Raw genomic sequence first — 21,203 nt, 5'->3', positions numbered from 1 at the left:
CCTGTGTGAAACTGCTTATGAGCATAAAAGCAGCTTTCTATCAAAACTGAATAGATCTTCCTAAAACGATTATAATCTGATGGAAATGAAACAAAAAATCCCCCCCCCCCCCCATGCCAGGGATCCAATCCAGAGCCTTGAGGTATATGCACTGAGTCACATCCTGAGCCCTAAATGGAATTTTGTGAATTGTAGAAGGGGTTTGAATCTTGATGTTAAAAACAGGGCAAACTGAAGTGTTTTCTATATTTTTTTATTGCTAAAATTTTTTATTTTTGTATTGCTAAAGGTTTTTATTTTTTCACTCCTACTAGTTTTATGAGAGCCCGGCAAGCTACCGAGAGTATTCGATATGCCAAACACAGTAACAACAAAGTCTCCAGTGGAGACGTTACTGGGCCCGCTCGAGCAAATCGACGATCAACGGGAGGGCCTTTACCTTTTACCTTTACCTTTACTAGTTTTATGAATTAAGTCCTAGGTTGAATATATGTCCGAAGAGAAAACTGAGAAATGTGAAGAATTAAGAGCATTTTTTGAAATGTTTGCCACCTGCCAGATATTGTTCTAATAGTTTTCATGTGTTTTGATTCTTTTAATTCTCACATCTTTTTGAGAAAGAATCCAGTTTTATAGTTCAGAAAACCAAGACCCACAGAAATCCAGTAGTAATAGCAGAACCAAACTTTGGACTCAGGCAGCCTATACTATGCTTAGAGTGTGATTAATGTAGACTAATGACCTAAAATAATTCATTTAGTATACTTAGTGAATATATTTTATTAAAAAAAAAGGAAGAAAGCTTACATTGGGGGATGTTGTATTTAAAACTCAACTAGTAGAGCAAATGCCTAGCATGTGGGGTTCTAAATTGTATCTGCATGGCTTCCTGAGCACCAAACTGTTAAGACCAGCACTGCAGGGCTGAGCATCACTCAGATCCCCACCCCCCCACCCAGCACCCTGGGTATGGCTCTTAGGGAAAGCTTGCTTTGAGAGTAATATACTAGAATTTTCTTATTTTATAAAGTCTGTACAGTTTTGAGATGTCTGCATAATTGGAAAACATGTTAGATTCTGCTTGAGAAGTTGTTTTTCCACTATATTCAAATGCAATTTGATTATGAATTTTACAGATCATTGAAAAATAGGAAAAGTTTTTATTGAGCTGATTATTTGTATGTTTTGGAGCAGTGTTGCTTAACTTTCTGAGTGTGGCCTGCTCTCTGACCTTGTTTGCCCCCTTTGGCCCCCCGACCTCCTATTGGTCCCTTAGTCTCATGTTGTTGCCTCTGTATTTGCATGATGTTCACCTTTTGGAATATCCTGGGAATGGCCCTGGTTGACAAATGCTCTTTTAAAGTTCAGAATTTGTAATGTGATAATTCTACTTGATAAACTTGTAACTTCAGATATTTCTGACATTTAATTTTTTTATTTTAAATAGATGCCATAACATCACTTTTTGAAATGAAGTTTTACTTAGAGAACATCATTTGTTGGGAAGTGCCTAGATGATTTATTTATATACTTTAATGGATATATCAGCTTATCCACTAAGAACTGGTTTTGTTAAAATTTAAAATCCTGCTTGTCAGTAGTGTCTGTGAGTTAAAGCTTAAGTGTGGTAAGATATTTCCATGAAATGTTTTAAGTTTCCAGAGAAGAGAGAGATTGGAGCTGAAGTGAGCTAAAGACCAGCAGAAATTGAATTGAATCCACAAAACCAGAGGAATAACATTGTTACTATTTATTACATGTTTATTGTGTACTTGGCACTGTTTTCAGTAAACTACATACATTATCTCATTAAAAATGTATGAGCAGGGACAGGTGAGATAGTATAACAGCTAGAGGGCTTGACTTGCATGTGGCTGATTTGAGTTTGATTCTTGGTACCCTTATGATCTCCTGAGCTCCTCCAGGAGTGATCCCTAAGCATCGAACCTGAAATAGTCCCTGACACAGCCAGATATGGCCCCAAGATAAAGCAAAACAGTGTGAACAAAGGCAATTCAAGGGCAATATACATAGAGTATTTGTGCGAATAGAATTGCTTAGGGTTGCCAGATTTAGTAATTAAAATTACAACATCTAGGGGCTGGAGAGAAAGTACAGTGGGCAGGGTATTTGCTTTGCACATGGCAGATCCGGGTTTGATCCTGCATTCCATATGTATGGTCCCCCAGATGCTGCCAAGAGTGATCCCTGAATGTAGAGTCAGGAATAGCCCTCTTGAGTACTGCCGGCGTGATCTCAAATACCAAAAATAATTTTTAAGATATACATCCAATGTGTAGGTAATTTTCAAGTTCTCATACTTTATGGGACAAATATATCCCAAGCAATAAACCAAATACTGAAATTGTTTATTTGAAATTCAAATTTAACTTAGCAGTCTCTATATGTTTGGGATGCCTGCAGTGCTCAGAAGTTGTTCCTGGCTCTGCTCAGGTGACTCCTGGCAGTGCTCAGAGGACAGTATGTTGTGCTGGGGATCAAAACAGGGTCAACTAAAGCAGCCATGCAAGGCTGGTGCCTTACCTCCTATACTATCTGGTGTCTTGAGCAGCCTCTCTTTATCAGCATGCTGTCTGACTTGCGTGGTAGGAATGGAGATAAGCTTCTAAATGGCAGCTTCCATTTGCAAACTAATGATGAGGTTTTAGAAGGCCTCAAGGGCTAGACCAACTAGATTGTCTATTTTATGTGTATTGGAGCCAGTGAATTTATGTAACAGGAAAGAGTCACAGTGCTTAGGAATATTAATCTGATAGTTTTGAATAGAATGTATCAGAGTCATGGATAGAGGCAGGAAGAAAAAAGTCCTTTAAAAAGGCTGTTAATAATTCAAATGAAATAGAGAATGAGAAAAAGGTGAGATAACAAATTATTGGATATACATTACTTTTGGGAGAGTGGGGAGAAAGATTTGGTCATTCTTATGTAAAAATGGTAGCATCATTGATACAAATCAGGATCTATAGCAAAGAATAGGAGTATTTATTTTGAGATTTTGAATTTTGGGTTTTTTTGAAGGGAGGTTTGAGTGTGGGGTTTCCATCTACTGATAGGCAAGGGACCATGTGAGCTATCTCCACAGCCCCTGAGTAGAGATACTTTTTCAAAGATATTTTGAAAAAGTATCTCTACTCAGGAGCTATGGAGATACTTTGATAAAGTATCTTGCTTGCAGTCTTTTTGTTTGTTTTGTATTTGTTTTTAAGCTACACCTGGCTAGGCTTAGGGGGCTGACTCCTGACTCTGAGCTCAGGAATTGCTGGAGGGATCTAATCTGGATCTGCCACATGCAAGGCCAATACCCTACCCATTGTACTATTGCCCTTGCAGTTTTGAAAAGAGGTTGGATTCATTAGTTCTACTTTCTTTGTTTTCTGACTTAGAGCAGCTCTGTTTTATATGATGTAAGTCACATACATAATTTTAAATATTTTAGTAGTATATTTTAAAATTTTATTATTTTGTTTTTTGGGGTCACATTTTGCGATGCTCAGGGGTACTCTTGACTCTGCACTCAAGAATTAGTCCTGGCATTGCTCAGTGACCATATGATGTCTTGGGGATCGAACCCAGGATGGCCATGTGCAAGGCAAATGCCCTACCTGCTGTACTATTGGTCCAGCCCTTTAATAGTTACTTTTAAAGTTGGGGCCAGAATGATAGTACAAATGCCCGCGGTAGGGCATTTGCCTTACACACAGCTGACCAAGGTTTGATCCCCTCCCTTCCTCCCACCATTTGGTTCCCTAACCCCAAGCCCTGCCAGGAGTGATTCCTGAGCGCAGAGCCAGGAAAAAGCCCTGAGCACCACTGGGTGTGGACCCAAACCAAGACAAAATACACAAAATAAACAGTGAACTAGGATTCATTTTCAAATGTATATAATAATTCCTTCCCTCCCCTTGTTCTTGTTGTATTATCTGGGATCATACAGTTGTAATGTACCTGAGGTTACTGGTGATCAAACCCAGATCAGGCACGTTGAAGGCAAGCACCTTACCCGATGTCCTATCACTCTGGCCTTTCCTGTGTACGTTTTATATATTACACGTATTTCAGACTACCCATATTTCAGTGCTCAATAGTCATTTGTGGTTTGTGGCTATCATATTCAACAGTTCTGAGTGAGTGGCTATTTCTTCCTAATACCATGCCTACAATTTTAGTAACTGGTGGAGATACCATTTATATATTTTTTATTTTTTGCTTTTTGGGTCACACCCGGTGATGCACAGCGGTTACTCCTGGCTCGTGCACTCAGGAATTACTCCTGGCAGTGCTCAGGGGACCATATGGGGTGCTGGGAATTGAACCCAGGTCAGCCGCGTGCAAGGCAAACACCCTACCCGCTGCGCTGTCGCTCCAGCCCCTGGAGATACCATATAAATAATGGAGATGGACTTTCTAGGCCAGGAATTGGCAGAATATGGCCTACAAATCAAATATGACCTCCTGCTGGGTTTTGTAAATAAACTTTTTTCTGGGACATAACTATGTTCAGTAATTGTGTATTTTTGTATATTGCAAGAGCAGTAGCAGAGTTAAGTAGTAACAGAGACTGTTCAACCCACAATGCCTAAAACATTTACTCTCTTTAAAACATTTATTCTCTTTACTTTCTTTACAGAGAGTGCCACCATTTTTCTGTCTTCAAACTAAAGTCTCAGAGATAAAACACTTAATGGAGTAAAATAAAATTTTGGAAAGAAATACTATTAAAATGGTTAAAAGATAGTGTATTCATTTATTCACCAGGCATTGATTGACCAGGTGGCAGGTACTGTATGAGGATCTATAAGCATTGGTAAATAAATGTTCATAATCATCAAGAAGCTCACAGATGTATTGAAAATAGAGCTCTGTGCACAGATAGTTGCAAAGATTGGCTAAAATAGTAAGAACAGTGAGTGCACACCAGTGGAGAAATTTCTGGACAATGGGAGAAGAGAAAGGCTTCAGAAGAAGAGGTCCATCTAAGGCGAATTTCGTAGGTTAAATAAGATAAATTAGAGGTGGGTAAGATGTAGATAGTGGAATAGTGTCAAAGCTAGAAGGTTGGCCATGTAACATCAGGAATTGAGAGCTAGTTTATGCCTAGAACATAGGGTGGACTGATATGAGATGGAAAGTTAGGAAGTACCTTTGGCTTTTGAAGGATGTTGGGGTTTTTAAATTCTGGTAGTGGGAAAACCTTGTGAGATTTAAGTTTTTTATTTCTTAGTTTTGGGGTCATACCAGTGACCCAGGGGTCACTTCTAGCTCTGCATGCAGGAATTACTCCTGGTGGTACTCCAGGCATCATATGGGATGCTGGGGATCAAATCCTGGTTGGGAGTGTGCAAGGCAAGTGCCTTACCCGCTGTACTATCTTCTTTTTTTTTTAAAATATTTTATTTTATTGTACTATCAAGCACCAACCTTGTAAGATTTTAAACCTTGAAGTTGCATGCGATTTACCTTTTAAGAAACTCTTCTACTTGTGCCATGCATCAAATCCACGCCTCACTCATGCAAAGCATGTACCATACTGCTAGTGAGCTACATTTATAAAGATACAAACTATAGCAGGGATCAGGATTATCCAGCTCTCGGATTAAATAAAGTCCATGAAATCCAGTGGTCTGGCACTGTTTACATGACAGGATAGTTATGTATGTTTGTTCTTGAGTGCCTGTGGCTTATCTGCCTGTAGTTTTTGGCCTATGAAGTATGTCATAAATACCCAAATGAGATTTGTCAGAGAAAAGGAAACCCACTACTGAACCAGAGGGAAAAGAGCAGTTTTTATTTTTTGCTTTGGGGTCACACCTGGTGGTGGTGCTTGGGGCTTAATCCTGTTTCAAGGTGAAGGCCTAAGAATGCAATGCTCCTTGGGCCCTGCAGTACCCAGGGGTCTCCAGGACAACATTTGGGGCCTCCTAATGAACCAAAAGAAGTGGGGCTAGATCTCTAGGATCCAGATGCCATATGATATTCCTCTCGCTGTCGGTCTGTCTCTTTATGTTTTGGGGCTACATACATCTGTGTTCAGGATTTCTTTTTTTTTTTTTTTTTTTTGCTTTTTGGGTCACACCCAGCGACACTCAGGGGTTACTCCTGGCTCATGCACTCAGGAATAGCTCCTGGCAGCGCTCGGAGGACCATATGGGATGCTGGGAATCGAACCTGTGTTGGCCATGTTGACTGCGTGCAAGGCAAAGCCCTACCCGCTGTGCTATCACTCCAGCCCCCTGGGATTTCTGTTTTGTTCAAGGATCCAGGGGTCATTTCCAGTGGTGCCAGGAACTGAACAAGGGCCAGAAGCATGCAAGGCAGGTGCTTTAAGGTCCTATCTATCAGGCCCCAGACATTTCTCTTGGTTTCCCTGTTGTTCCATGTGGAGAATCCTAGAAGAACCCATCTAGTAGAAAAATTTTCTGTATGAAACCAATGTGACTATAAGCTTTCATTAACATTCTGTGTAGTGTTGCAACCAGATTTTAGCTGGAGTTTAGGGAGTTAATGAAGAGGCTTATGTTTACCCTGGGGGCAGAGGAATAAAGGAGCATGTGTTCTCCAGCCTGGATCCTCTCCTCCAAGCCTGGTTCATGATGGTTACACTACTTCAAGGGCAATCAGGAGTTGGGTGGGTGTCTTTGATGGTCTGTACCAGAACAGAGAACAATGACTAGGAGCCAGCTAAGAGTGTGGGCATAGGTTATTGGGTCAGAAACTAGTTTGTAGTGAGAGGAGGCCATAGAAAAGTTTCTAGTTTAGAAGTGTTCCAAAGAGTTGTGATGAAGAGATGATCATAGATGTTAAGGGTGTGAGAGTCAGAGGGAGATGCATGTGAGAATTTATAAAAACACTTTTAATATTAGACATCCTTTTTCAAAGACTGTCCAGATAGGGATTTGATTATTGAGGGATAGGGAATGAGAATTGTGTTCCTTATCACCCATATCCTAAAGATAAAAGAGAAGGAGAGAAAAAAAGGAATCTTTTTGAGAGATTTTAATCTAACTTCCTTAAACTTTGGGGGCACATGGGTAGTACTCAGGGACTACTTGGTGGTCATTCCTTGGTGGTTCCTCAGGGGACCATGTAGTGCCAGGGATTGAATATGGGGCTCCCCCAAAACAGCATTTCACTCCAGCCTCAAACTTTTTATATAAACTGGCCATCCTTAGACTTTTTATTTGTATGATTAGGATTCTCCTCTTTGAATGCATAAAATGACCATGTTCAAGTCATTCTAGTCTCATTATAATTATATCTTTAGATTGCATCATCTCTGTCTCAACAATGTAGAAAGTAAGCCACAGTGGTTGTGACGTCTGGCAAATCACAGAAGTTAGTGATATAGCTGAAACTGGACTAAAATTTTATTTTACGTTATTGAAATTTTCCATGGAGGGAAATTGTAAAGAATTTCTAATGGGTAGTCATCATGCTGATGAACTCAATCCCTATTTAAAATGTGGTTACCAATTCACAATGAAACTTAAGATTTGTAAACCAAGTTTTTAAAATTTTTTGTATAGCACAGTGGTAGGGCATTTGCCTTGCATGCAGCCAACATGGCCGACCCGAGTTCGATTCCTCTGCCCCTCTCGGAGAGCTCGGCAAGCTACCGAGAGTATCTCGCCCACACGGCAGAGCCTGGCAAGCCACCCATGATGTATTCGATATGCCAAACACAGTAACAACAAAATCTCCAATGGAGACGTTACTGGGTCCGCTCGAGCAAATCGATGAACAACGGGAGGGCCTTTACCTTTACCTTTGTTTATGATTATTATTATTTAATTAATTAATTAATTTATTTTGAATACCCATCCCTCCACCAGTGCCCATTTCCCAAACCGAGTTTTAATACTTTATGTCAACATCAGTTTTGAATTGTGGGATATTTTCTTCCACAACGAGTTAGAGGGGGAAGAAAGTCTACAGGATGTCAATTGTAATGTAGAATTAAATAATAGACATATTGCTAAATAATTATTGGGTGGCTGCCAGTGTGCTATGATGTTTAAATGCAACCCTTACAACAGACCAGCCAAATAGGTAGTATTAGTTCCCATTTTATAGATGAGAAAGAGTTCAATGCACAAAAATTTAAAAAACTGTCACATAATCCTGCAGCTATTAAAAGGCATATTCAAGCAATGGCTAAAGCAGTTGCCCAGAGGAAGGGAAGTTTCAACAAACTGAAATTAATTTAAAATTTCTTCAGTAAAATATTGTTAACATATCTGTATAATAATAGATTAATATAACTATAATCTAACAGATATGTCATAAATTCAGTTTATCAGGTGTCTATGTATGTTCCTGGAACCAAAACAATGTTGGGGGGCAGCAATGTTTTTGAAGTGTAACAGGAGGGTGCTTCCCTTCAATGAGGGAAAAGTTAGAATTTTTTTTTCTTTTTGGGTCACACCAGTGATGCACAGGGGTTACTCCTGGCGATGCTCAGGTGACCATATGGGATGCTGGGAATCGAACCCAGGTCAGCTGCATGCAAGGCAAACGCCCTACCCGCTGTGCTATCTCTCCAGTCCCAAGTTAGAAATTTTAAATGACTTCCAAACATTATTCTAGCACCTGAGGGCCTGGATGATGAGAATAACATTGAGAAAGGGATAGAGGCAAAGATGGTGGGGGAGGTAGAGACATTCCTCTTTCCTTTGTTAGATAAGATGGCATCAAGTTAGTTTCAACTAAGACGACTGTATGTCCATGATGGGATGCTTTGCAAGTTGCTGTATTTCAGAGATTTCTAAATATGGCATTACCACTCGCCTTTCTTGAAAAAAAAAATCACCTAACTAAAATCTACCCTCTAGAAGTGAACAGAGAGCACCTCTTATCTTTGCATTGGAGACTACTTCCCCCAAATTGTTTCAGCTCCCTACCCCAATGGACATCTATGTCCACAGTTTGGGAAACACTGCTCTATTTTAACAGCAGCATCAATGCACTTTATTTCTAAATCCTTTATAGATGGCTAGATCTTGTCTTGACTTTACTTGGAGAGGAGGAGCCAGATGTATTGTTTCTGTAGTGCCAGGGGTTGTGTGCATGTGTAGCCCTGCCTATGGTGTATTGGTGTTTAATTCTTATTCATTTGTCTTTATGAGTTGGGATCTTGTATTAGGTGACCTCATGAACTTATTCAAAAGCAGCTCAGCATTTGAAGTATATAAATATTTAATGCATACTTAGAAAAAAAATAAAACACAGACTTATTTTCAAATGTTTGCTCAGGGTAGAAGAAAAGTACACATTTAATAAAATCACCTTTGTGCCAGTAATAATTTGACTTCATTTTTATGAGGTGGAAAAAATTTCAATTAACTTAGGAAAATTCATGTATCATATTTTGGTCCTCTGCCTCAACTGTTTTTTGAGTTTGGACTTCAATATCAAAACTGAATAAAAACTTGAGAGAGATTTATTTACTAGATCATGAGGTAGTAGCGCAAGAATGTTAGCTCTGAAGTATCAAGTTATTTTCCTCATTTGAAAACTAACTGGAAAGAAGGGAGGCCAGGAGGTTGAATCATCTAAGGAAATGAGTCACTGACTATGAACCCTAACTTTCCTTTTTCTGAGTCTGACTCTGTGAGCTTAAAGTTGAGTTATTTAAGAAATCTTTTAATATTAGTAGTTGGGATTCAGTCAGTCTTTCAAAAAGTAGAAATGCTGAAATATTAAAAGTAGTAGTTATATGCTCCAGACCAAGAAAATATGTGGTGGAAACCCCTATACTAGGGGTTAGGGCATTTGATTTGCGCATGTGACCCTGGTGGGATCCCTGACACCATATAAGGTACTTTCAATGCCTCCAGGAGTGATTTCTGGGCACAGAGCCAGGAGTAAGCCTTGAGCACCGCACTGTGTGCCCCTGCCCCCCCCCACACACAAAGAAAAAAAGTCATAATTTGTAATATGATACATCAATATCTTTGCATACTTGTTTAGCTCTAGATGACCTATATGGTGATTTTGAGAATTTAGTGATTCTTAATTTGCTTTTTGGGTGGATGGGGAAGTTTGGGACACATCTGATAATGGTGGAATCTGCTCTTGTCTAGGGAGTCAAAGGCAACTCCATGTGGTGTTGGTGCCAGGATTGAACCACGGGCTTTAGCATGCAAAGCAAGTGCTCCAGCCCTTTGCACCACCTCCCTGGCCCCTAAAAAATTTTTTTTTGAGGTTAATAACCTGTGATATTTGTGGGTGTAAGAATAAGCCTGGGCAGGGGCACTGGTGAAAATGGAGACACATTTCTTCTATTCATTGCACTTAAATTTTGAATTGTTTCTTGGGAACGTTGAGCCATAAATCAAATGAACACATTGTATTATGACTTGTTTTAGTTTGTTTTGCAGTGTCAGGGAGGGAACCCAGGATCTCACACATGCAGATTATCTGTGTTATCACTCAGCAAAATCCTGGCCCCATAGCTTATTTTTGAAGCATAATTTTTTTTCTAAACTTTTTTTTCTTTGTTTGGTTTTGGGCCTCTCCTGGCAATGCTCAAACATTAGTCCTGGCTCTTCATTCAGGAATTACTCCTGCTGGTGCTCCATATGTGATACTGGAGATCAAACCCGGGTTGGTTGTGTGCAAGGCAAGAAGAGCCCTACCTGCTGTATGATCGCTCCAGCCCTTCTAAACATTTTTTTTTAACATTTCCAAATCTAATACTTCTTGTCCTTCTCCACAATTTCCTCCTCCTTCTTCTTCCACCTCCTTGTCCTCCTCCTCCTCTTCTAATAGTATATTAATGTTGTCTACCCTATCCTTTCCTGTCCTCTGTTCTCCTCTCCCAATTTTCTGTTGTTAGAATCTGGAAGTTTGTATTCATTTGCCATTACTCATTCCCTTTCTTTCTTCTTTAATATGTCACATGAGTGAGATAATTTGGCATTTGTCCTTCTCCCTTTGACTTACATCACTAACATGACATCCATTAGTTTCATACACATTGTATATACCTAAGGGCCTCCAGCTCATCCCACGGAAGAGCTAGAGCACCATTAGTTGCCTGGGATCAAAGAGGGATCGCACCTAAACCAACCATGTGCTGCTCACCTTGTGTACCTCCCTGTTCCTGCTTAAGTAATCTTAAGTCCTATTTTTGACATTGAAACAAACTTGAATTGTAGAACGAAATATTAAATTTTATTGTATTTTTGCTTACTGTAATAATATGAACATATGAAAATATAATAGAAATGCTGTCACTGTCACTGTCCTCCCATTGTTCATTGATTTGCTCATGTGGGCCCAGTAACATTGTGAGACTTGTTACTGTGTTTGGCATATCAAATACGTCATGGGTAGCTTGCCAAGCTTTGCCGTGCAGGCAAGATACTCTCGATAGCTTGCCGGGCTCTCCGAGAAGGGTGGAGGAATCAAACCTGGGTTAGCCATGTGCAAGGCAAATGCCCTACCCACTGTGCTATTGCTCCAGCCCTTACTGAAGTTGAGTGTATCTTTATTTGTATGTTTCTAATTGTCCATAATAAAAAGTTAAAACTGGGCTGGAATGATAGCACAGTGGGTAGGGCATTTGCCTTGCATGTCGCATACCTGAGTTGAGTCCCAGTCTCCCATGTGGTCTCCGAGCACTGCCAGGAGTAATTCCTGAGTGCAGAGCTAGGAGTAATCCCTGTGCATCGCCAGGTGTGACCCCCCCCCAAAAAAAAACAAAAACAAACAAACAGACAAAGTTAAAACTATTCTGTTGTACATGGAAAATATTCAGTGTGGGGCCAAAGAGATAGTAGATAGTACAGGAGTTAAGGTGGATGCCTTGCATGCTGCTGACTTCACTTTGATCTCTGGTACTCCATAGTTCCTCAGGCATTGTTGGGTGTGGTCCTGGAGGCCTCCCAGCTACTTGGGGGTGGCTCGGTTAATCCCTAAAGCTGCTGGACTTTTGGAGTATAGCATCCTCCAGCCTTTGCACTGAACCACCAGCTTGTTAGTTGAGAATCACTGGGAGACCAGGACCCCAGAATAAAGGTTGGGAGCTCCTCTTGTGTCCTTCCTCACAATTTTAGTGAACAAACACAAAAATGTTAAGAAACTTTTTCTTTTTGGTCACACTCAGTGATGCTCAGGGGTTACTCCTGGCTCTGCACTTGGAAATTACTCCTGGTAGTGCTCTGTGTACTATATGGGATCCCAGGGATTGTACCTGAGTTGACCGAATGCAAGGCAAATGCTCTACCTGCTATACCTTACTCCAGCCCCTTATTGTATCTTTTTGAAAGGATCAAAATTGGGAATAGATGTTATGGATTTAAGGATAAATGCTAATTTATTTCCTTTAACTTTGCAAAATGTGTAGTCACAAATTCTTTAACTAAGAGGAAGGAATGTCAAGAGGAAAGCTTGAAAATCCTGAAGAAGTTGAAATACTTTTGCCTAATCATGAGTCATTCCTAGGGTGGAGTTTTTGTGGCATGGCTTCTAGCCAACATGATTTTCAAATGAAAAAAGAGGACAGTTAGGCCAAGGAACACAGTAGCCAAAATGGACTACTATGACACTAGAAGTAGCTTTTTACACATTCTTTGTTATTGTTGTTGCTGGTATTTTAGGAGAATAATAGAGATTTAAATGGGGGTTCTTTTGTACCATGTCAGTTTTCTCAGAATGAATGTATACCAAGTTACAAACATAATTTTAAAAATTCCAGAGAGGGAGCTGGAGAGACATCACAGCAGATAGGGCATTTGCCTTGCACACAGCTGACTCGGGTTCGATTCCCAGCATCCTATATGGTCCCCTGAGCACCGCCAGGAGTAACTCCTGAGTGCAGAGCCAGGAGTAACCCCTGTGCATCGCTGGGTGTGACCCCCCCAAAAAAGCAAAAATATAAAATTCCAGAGAGTGAACAAGTGTACTTATTCATGAGGATGTGACTGTTCTACACAGCATGGAGATGTAGTAGGGGGAGAAAGAAATATGATTTTCTTAACAGTTGTTTCAAGGCACACTGTAGAAAGCTCAAGATACCTATTTAAAAAAAAATCACAGTAACTTTTGTTGAGATGAGTTAATACTAAAGTATTTAAGAAACTTTCTGCCCTCCCTCCTCCCTTCCTCCCTTCCTTTTCTTGCTTGCCACACCTGATGATGTTTAGGGATTACTCCTGGCTCTGCGCTCAGGAATTACTCCTGGTGGGTTCAGGAGATCATTTGAGATGCCCAGGATCAGACCTTGGTCAGCTGTGTTCAAGGCCAATGTCCTGCCCACTGTACTGTCTCTCTGCTCCCATCATTTTTTTCATTCTCACACCTGGCTGTGCTCAGGATTTGCTTCTGTTTCTTTATTCAAGAATTACTCCTGCTATTCCTGTTGATCAGTGTATTATCAGCTACTTGTAAGGTCAATGCCTGTACTATAGCTGTACTAACCCCTGTACTATTTCTCCAGCCCCAGAACTCTCTTTTTATTTGCAGTAAAAGAATGAATTGCTGACTAACATACCATTTGTGATTAAAGAACTGAAACTTTTCCTTTAATTTTTATTGTTGACTTGCCTAGACTGTGTTACCTTCAGAGAAAATAGCTATTGCAAAAAACTTGTAATTGGTGAAATGTTTGAATATCTAGTCTTAGCTAGATTGGCAAACAGTTTCTTACAATTAGATGCATATTTGAACCATCAACAACAACAACAAAACACAAGCCAAAAACCAAAAGCCAAAACCATCTTGTAGTCTGAACCATGAACTCGTTGTATGAAAAAATTCACATGAATTTCTTATAAGGATGTTATAATTGAAAATATATATGTGATGCAGCCGAGGTTTAATTCCTGGCACTATATGCTCCACTGCACATTGCCAGGTGCTGTCTTGGAGGCACTGAGCACTTTGGGTTTGACACTGGAGTCCCCAAGCTCTGTATAGTGATTTGTGTAATCCCCAGGCTCCACAGAGCCCTTATATAGAACCACCCACTGGTCGACTTGAATCACTGGGTACCACTTGGGAGGACCATACCACCCCCACCCCAGAAAAAAATTTTTCCACTTACAGATAAAAGCAAAAACCATCCTACATGTATATTATTTATTACATAAACATAAAAAATGCCTTTGGTTGCCTTTTTGGCAGATCTGAGTGTTGGGGTAAAATCCCAAATAATAATGGTGGGTTTGGTGTCAAAATATTGAATGTAATCAAAGTAGAGAGAGAGAGTAATATGGAAATCATCTGCCCCACAGGTAGGGGAGGGTGTGGGATGGGGGGTATACTGGGGTTTTTGGTGGTGGAAAATGGGTACTGGTGAAGGGACAGGTATTTCATCATTGTATGACCAGGACTTAAACCCGAAAGCTTTGTAACTGCTCTCACAGTGATTCAGTAAATAAATTTATAAAAAGGAAAAAAAATATATATGTGAGCACTCCATTTATGTACATTTGGCATTGGATATTTTTTCTGTAGCAAAAAACAATAAACAAAAGGCAGGCTAACATAGCTAAAATAATTAGGAACTAACTTACTTCACATATTTTGTTTGTTAGTTTTGGGACCACACCTGGTGGTGCTCAGGGGTTACTTCTGGCTCTGTGCTCAAGAATTACTCCTGGCATGCTTCTGGGTTTATAGGGTGCTGGGGATTGAACCTGGGTCAGCTGCATGCGAAGTAAATGCCCTCCCCATTGTACTACGCTCTGGCCCCTTTCTCACATATTTGAAAAGGTAGGCATTTCTGGCCTGATGTGACTTAAGGACATATAATCAAGAAGCCAACAATTTGAGTTTCCTCCTCTGTAATCCTTGGTGTGCTAATTTACTGATTTTTGAATGTAAGATGACTGTTGAACTCTTCCCCTCCCCCTTCCCCCCCCACCACTGCACTGTAGCACTGTCCTCCTGTTGTTAATCAATTTGCTCGAACGGGCACCAGTAACATCTCCATTGTGAGACTTGTTGTTACTGTTTTTGGCATATCAAGTATGCCACGGGGAGTTTGCCAGGCTCTGCTGTGCTGGCGGGATACTTTTGGTAGCTTGCTGGGCTCTCTGAGAGGGACGGGAGGAATGGAGGAATCAAACCCAGGTTGGCCGTGTGCAAGGCAAGCACCCTACTTGCTGTGCTATCGCTCCAGCCCCCAGTGTTTGTTTATTTACTTATTTATTTATTTATTGCTTTTTGGGTCACACCCAGCAATGCTGGGGGACCATATGGGATTCTGGGGGTCAAATCTAGTTTGGCCGTGTGCAAGACAAATGCCCTACTTGCTGTTCTATCGCTCAGCCCTGACTGCTGAACTGGGTTCATTTTAAAAACTTGTTCTTTTTATTTATTTACTGATTCATTTCCTCTGTTCCCCTTGTTATGATGACTGGGTGTTGCACACTTTAGTTGTCATACTTGTACACACTTGGTTGTGGAGTGCAGAGATGGCACATTATTTTGTTTTGCTGGGGATTCCAATGGCAGTGCCACTGAGATAGCACTTGGCATATGGGCTAGGGCTTGCCTGCAAGACAGGCATTCTGCAACTAAGTTATCCCTGGCCTATTTTTCAGACAGATGAAAAGAGTAGCAAACCTAATTTGCTTTGGTCAAAACGGTGTCACATGACCTTTTCAAAACAGACTCAGAAAACAAGCACTTGGTTTTCTAGTTTCTCTAGTAAAAGAGTATCAGTAAAGAAGAAAGGTTTAGCTTTGTATTGGTTTTAGCAAAGAAATCATATCCCCAAAGTTGAGATACGTTGCTTAGAGTTTAAAAGGGTTTGATATCCAGTCTTCAATAGGGTTTGGAAAAGCTGAGAGGACATTCCAGTAAGAGATGGCCTGGGGGCTCAGAGGATTGAACCATAGGAAACTGAGGTTGAGAGTAATGTTGAGAAGTGATGGAAAATAAGTGTGGGGCTTAGTGTGGCTAAAAGTTATTAACAGGTCACTGTGAAAGGTTTCTGAGAAGAGAATCTATAAAGAATGATGGTGGGTCGGCAAGGGAATTGACATTTTGGATTATAAGGTAGTAAGCTGGTGGAAGATAAGAAAATGCTGTGATAATACAATTGTTAAATGCTAGTTATTATGGTTTAACTATCATTTGTGATTCCAATATTCAACTCTTTTTGACTCATAATATTAGATTCATTCAAATTTGAGATAATGGTAAAATAACTAAGTGGAAATATCTGGTCAAATGAAGACAGAGTGCCAGGCTTACTGAGAGGAGAGTATTAGTGGAAAATGTGAATATCTAGGTAACTATAAGTACTCTCTCATCCTTTATTTCCTGGATGACCTCGTCATCTTCCATTCTGAAGCTGTCACTTGTTATTAATGACTTGTTATTAATCATTCTTAGGTTCCATGCTGTGTTAAAGAGTTTTTTTTTTCATTGATTGAGATTTTGTGATTTACAATACCGTTAATGATGATTTCCATGCGTGTAATTCCAACATCTGGGTGGAGGATGCTCAGCCCCGATCCAAGCAGGCTTGAAGATCTCAGCCCCGGGACCCGCATGCCTTTGTTCCTCTGCTGGTACCTTCATGCATGTGGAGAGTTGTCTCAGCATGGTGGTGGCTGGTTCTGGAGGTCTTCGGCTGCCGGAGCCCTGGTCGGGGCGGGGAGGAAAACTCAACTCGCTCCCTTCCAAGGGGCCCCGGTGAGGACAGTCAGGCGTAGGGGCAGGAGACCTCCAGAACGAGCCATCACCATGCTGAGACCACTCTCCACACACATGAAGAACAAAGGCACGTGGGTCCCGGGGCTGAGATATCCAAGCCTGCTTGGATCGGGGCTGAGCATGCTCCACCCAGATCCTCCAAATTCCAGTAGGCAGGGGTCACACCCACCAACTGACCCCCTGGTGCCATGTAATCCCATCAACGGCCAAGACTCAGAGACTATAAAACCCAGCTCCTGGAAGAGAACAGCGCAGAGTGGCAAAACAACAGCAACAAAAACTGAAGAAAAAAATGCTTTGTGTTAGACTTAGAAAGATAGTACTGTGAGAAGGGTGCTTAACTTGCAAGTAGCCAACCTGGGTTTGATCCATGGTATGGCCTCTCCACCCTGAAACATAGCCAGGAGTAATAGTCCTGAGTATCTATGGGTGTGGCCCCCAAACAAAAACAAACAAGAAGTGTAACTATGTCTTTTTATGGCTTAGCCACTTTTATTTTATTTTTTTATTTTTTGCTTTTAGGTCACACCTGGCGTTGCACAGGGCTTACGCCTGGCTCTGCACTCAGGAATCACTCCTGGCGGTGCTCAGGGGACCATATGGGATGCTGGGAATCGAACCTGGGTTGGCCGCGTGCAAGGCAAATGTCCTACCCTCTGTGCTATCCCTCCAGCCCCCTTAGGCACTTTTAATGTTTTTGATAGATAATGAATAAAATTGACACTTAAGTAACTTAAAGACTCCCCACAGAGCATGGAGACTTCTCAAAGTTAAGAATTGAGGATCTGAGTGATGGTAACCAGAACCCCAGGAGTGACCCCTGAACACAAAGTCAGGACTAAGCTCTTTTTTTTTTTTTCCTTTTTGGGCCACACTCGACGATTCACAGGGCCTCTGCACTCAGGAATTACTCCTGGTGGTGCTGGGGGACCATATGGGATGTTGGGAGTCGAACCTGGATCGGCTGGCCACGTGCAAGGCAAACGACCCCCCTACCCTCTGTGCCATCATTCCAGCCCCAGGATTAAGCTCTTGAGCAGTGCTGGGTGTGACCTAAATAAATAAATATATGAATAAATAAATAAATTTTTATATGATCAACAATGACAATTCCACTTTGGACATTTACCTCAAGGGCCCCAAAACACTATTTAAAAAGATATTTGTGGGGCTGGACTGATAGCACAGTAGGTAGGGCGTTTGCCTTGCATGTGGTTGACCCAGGTTTGATTCCCAGCATCCCATATGGTCCCCTAAGCACTGCCATGAGTGATCCCTGAGTGCAAAGCTAGGAGTAACCCCTGTGCATTGCCGGGTACAACCCAAAAAGAAAAAAAAATAGCTATTTGTACTTCTATATCGCTGGAGCGATAGCATAGTGGGTAGGGCGTTTGCCTTGCATGCAGCCAACATGGCCGACCCGAGTTCGATTCCTCCGCCCCTCTCGGAGAGCCCGGCAAGCTACCGAGAGTATTGGATATGCCAGACACAGTAACAACAAAGTCTCCAATGGAGACGTTACTGGGCCCGCTCGAGCAAATCGATGATCAACGGGAGGGCCTTTACTTTTTACTTACTTCTATATTCATTGCAAAGCTGTTCACAATAGCCAAGATCTGGAAACAACCCAAGTCAGATGAGGGGATAACTGCAGTATATATCCACCCACAATGGAAGACCATTTAACTCTTAGATAAAAATAAAATAATTCCATTTACTGCAGTGTGGACTGAACTAGAGAGTATTGTGATGAGTGAAATCAGGAAGAGGGACAGATACAGAATGACCTCTCATTTGTGGGGTAATGAACATAGTAAGGGAATAACAACTGGACACTGTAAACAGACTCTAAAAATTGGACTACAGACTGAATCTGCCAAGAGGCTGACATGGGGATGGGAGAGAGGAGATCTTCAGCCTCTTAAAGTCCAATAATAACACTATTGTAAATCACAGTGCCCAAATATGAATGAAAAAAACAAACTATCCAGAGCACTCACTTTATCTTATTCCACTTCCTTGTACCTCTTGAGCTGTTCTACATTTTTCCACACCAAACTTCTTGTTTTCTTCCCAATATCCTACACTGGACCATAATTCCTTGCTTTTATGCTGATTGCTCCTTAACCTGAAATTTTTCTGTTTACCCTTGATAATTTGGCTGTCTTTTATCAGCATCTCCTAAAGAGACTTCTCAGATATCAGTCATGCCCCCTCCCCTTTTTTTTTGTTTGGTCCCTTGGTGATTCACAGTTACAGTTACCTTTAGTAGTGCTTTTATTATATTGTCATTACTCAACTGTTTTTCTCTGGCTTGGGGACAATGTTTCTTATGTGACCTGGTGTTCAGTAGCTGCTTAATAGATATTTAGTGTATTGCCATGACTGTCGATAAATTGTACCCAGGAAAAATGAACAGCAGGGCATAGGAACTGACCCAAAGAATATGCTCATAATTCTTTAGGATGGAAGCAAAATTTAACAAACGGGATATATAAATGAGATGAGGCAAAAACCTTTCATTAACCATTTTATGGAGTATTATTTGCTAATATATTGAAAGTATACTAGTATATTATGTTAATGAGATAAATTATTTTGCTTCACCTTGTTTTTTTAGGCTATATCCACTCCAGATATGAAAAGTAGCACTTTTCTGTTACTTCGATATGAATTTCAAGCATCTCTTATAGGTACTGTTACATTTCCTTCAAGACCCCCAAGTTTTTAAAAATTGAGTTTGAACTTAATTTCAACTAAGTGAGGAGACAAACGGGGAAAATCTAAAAATCCCAGAGTTAACTTCCTTCATAAGCTCTCACAAATAAACAAATAAAAAGAGGTAGTTTTTAAAAAAAATATATGACTTTGGTCTCTTGACCGAATATGCATGTTATAAAAACACATACAAGAAGTGTTTATATTCGTCTTTGAACTCTTATGTAGATGGTTATTATGTTCACATAATCCTACTCCTGAGTTCGATTCCTTTGCCCCTCTCAGAGAGCCCGGCAGCTACTGAGAGTATCTTGCCCCCCACGGCAAAGCCTGGCAAGCTACCCATGACATACTAGATATGCCAAACACAGTAACAGGTCTCATGTTACTGGGCCCGCTCGAGCAAATTGATGAACAGCGGAAGGACAGTGACAGTGACAGTGAATCCTACTCAATGTTTCCTTTTCTTTCAACTGTGCTTGACTTCTAGGACTCTATGAACTTTATCTTTTCTTGGGTTTGTGCCATATATGTTTGATTATTTCTGAATTCAATTTTCCATGTCAGAGACTCAACAGATATCTTCTCCCATTAACCTATCTTTTTGTGAGCATCTGCTCTCAATCAGACTCCAAGTGACTGACAATAGATCCTGGCTATTATTTAACCAAAGTACTCTGGCTACCCACGTTCTTCATTAAAAAAAAAAAAAAGTTTTTAAAAAAAATTTTGTTCAGTTTTCCTCTTTGAATTTTAACTTTCTCCCCCTGATTTCTGGGCTCTACCAGGTGATTCCCAGGTGATACTCCTGGCTCTGTACTCAGAAATTACTCCTGGTGGTGCTCAGGGGACCATGTGAATGTGGGAGATCAAACCTGGGTTGACCACATACAGTCAAGTGCCCTCCATACTGTACTGTTGCTCTGGCTCCTTAACTTTTTGTGGAGTTTTATTTAAAAAAAAAAATTCTGATTTGTTTTTCAGGCCATACCCAGCAGTGCTGAGTTCTGGTGCTGTGCACAAGAGGCCATATGTAGTGCCAGGGTTTTGAACTGGGGTTGGCCATGTCCATGAATTTTTTATGTTTTATAGCTTTTTTCTCCTCTTTTTTTTTTTCCTATTTTTCGGCCACATCCACAGTGCTCTGGGATTACTCCTGACTCTGTTCTCAGGGATCACTCCTGGTGGGGCTCAGGGGACCAGATATTTGCTGGGCCACATACAAGGCAGGTACCCTACCTTCTGTCCTCTCTCTCCAGCCCTTTATTTTGTTTTAATGCAAATGTTACACCATCAGCATGATACCTATTTGTCATATATTCCTTCTACCAATTTGTCTTAGTCAACATCTGTTGCTGATACATATAGAAATGGTTATAGACATTGAACAATTTATAATCCAGTTGAGGAATTGGTGTGTGTATGCACATGCACACACAAAAGATTTACCATTGCCGTAGGGCTGGAAATGATTGACGACAACAAGTTTTTGTGGTGATGTGGAGCAATTGGAATCTTTATTGCCATAAAAATTGAATCTTTATTGCCATAAAGATTCTTCATACTATCTATAAAGATAGTGTAAAGGTATCTGTAAAGATAGTATAAATAAAGTCACTTGCCCTGCATGTGACTGTAACCACAAAGCTCATTTGCATCCTGCCCCTTTTTGGTCCTTGAGCAGAGAGCCAGGTGTGGCCTGCTTTCCTGCAAAAAGAAAGATTGCCTGTTACCAAACAGTAAAGGAATTATACATTTATTTATTTATTTATTTATTTTGTTTTTTGGGTCACACC

Source organism: Sorex fumeus, unplaced genomic scaffold (assembly GCF_029834395.1).
Source record: "Sorex fumeus unplaced genomic scaffold, SorFum_2.1 ptg000098l, whole genome shotgun sequence".
Taxonomy (NCBI): domain Eukaryota; kingdom Metazoa; phylum Chordata; class Mammalia; order Eulipotyphla; family Soricidae; genus Sorex; species Sorex fumeus.
Note: the sequence above shows the minus strand (reverse complement) of the source record.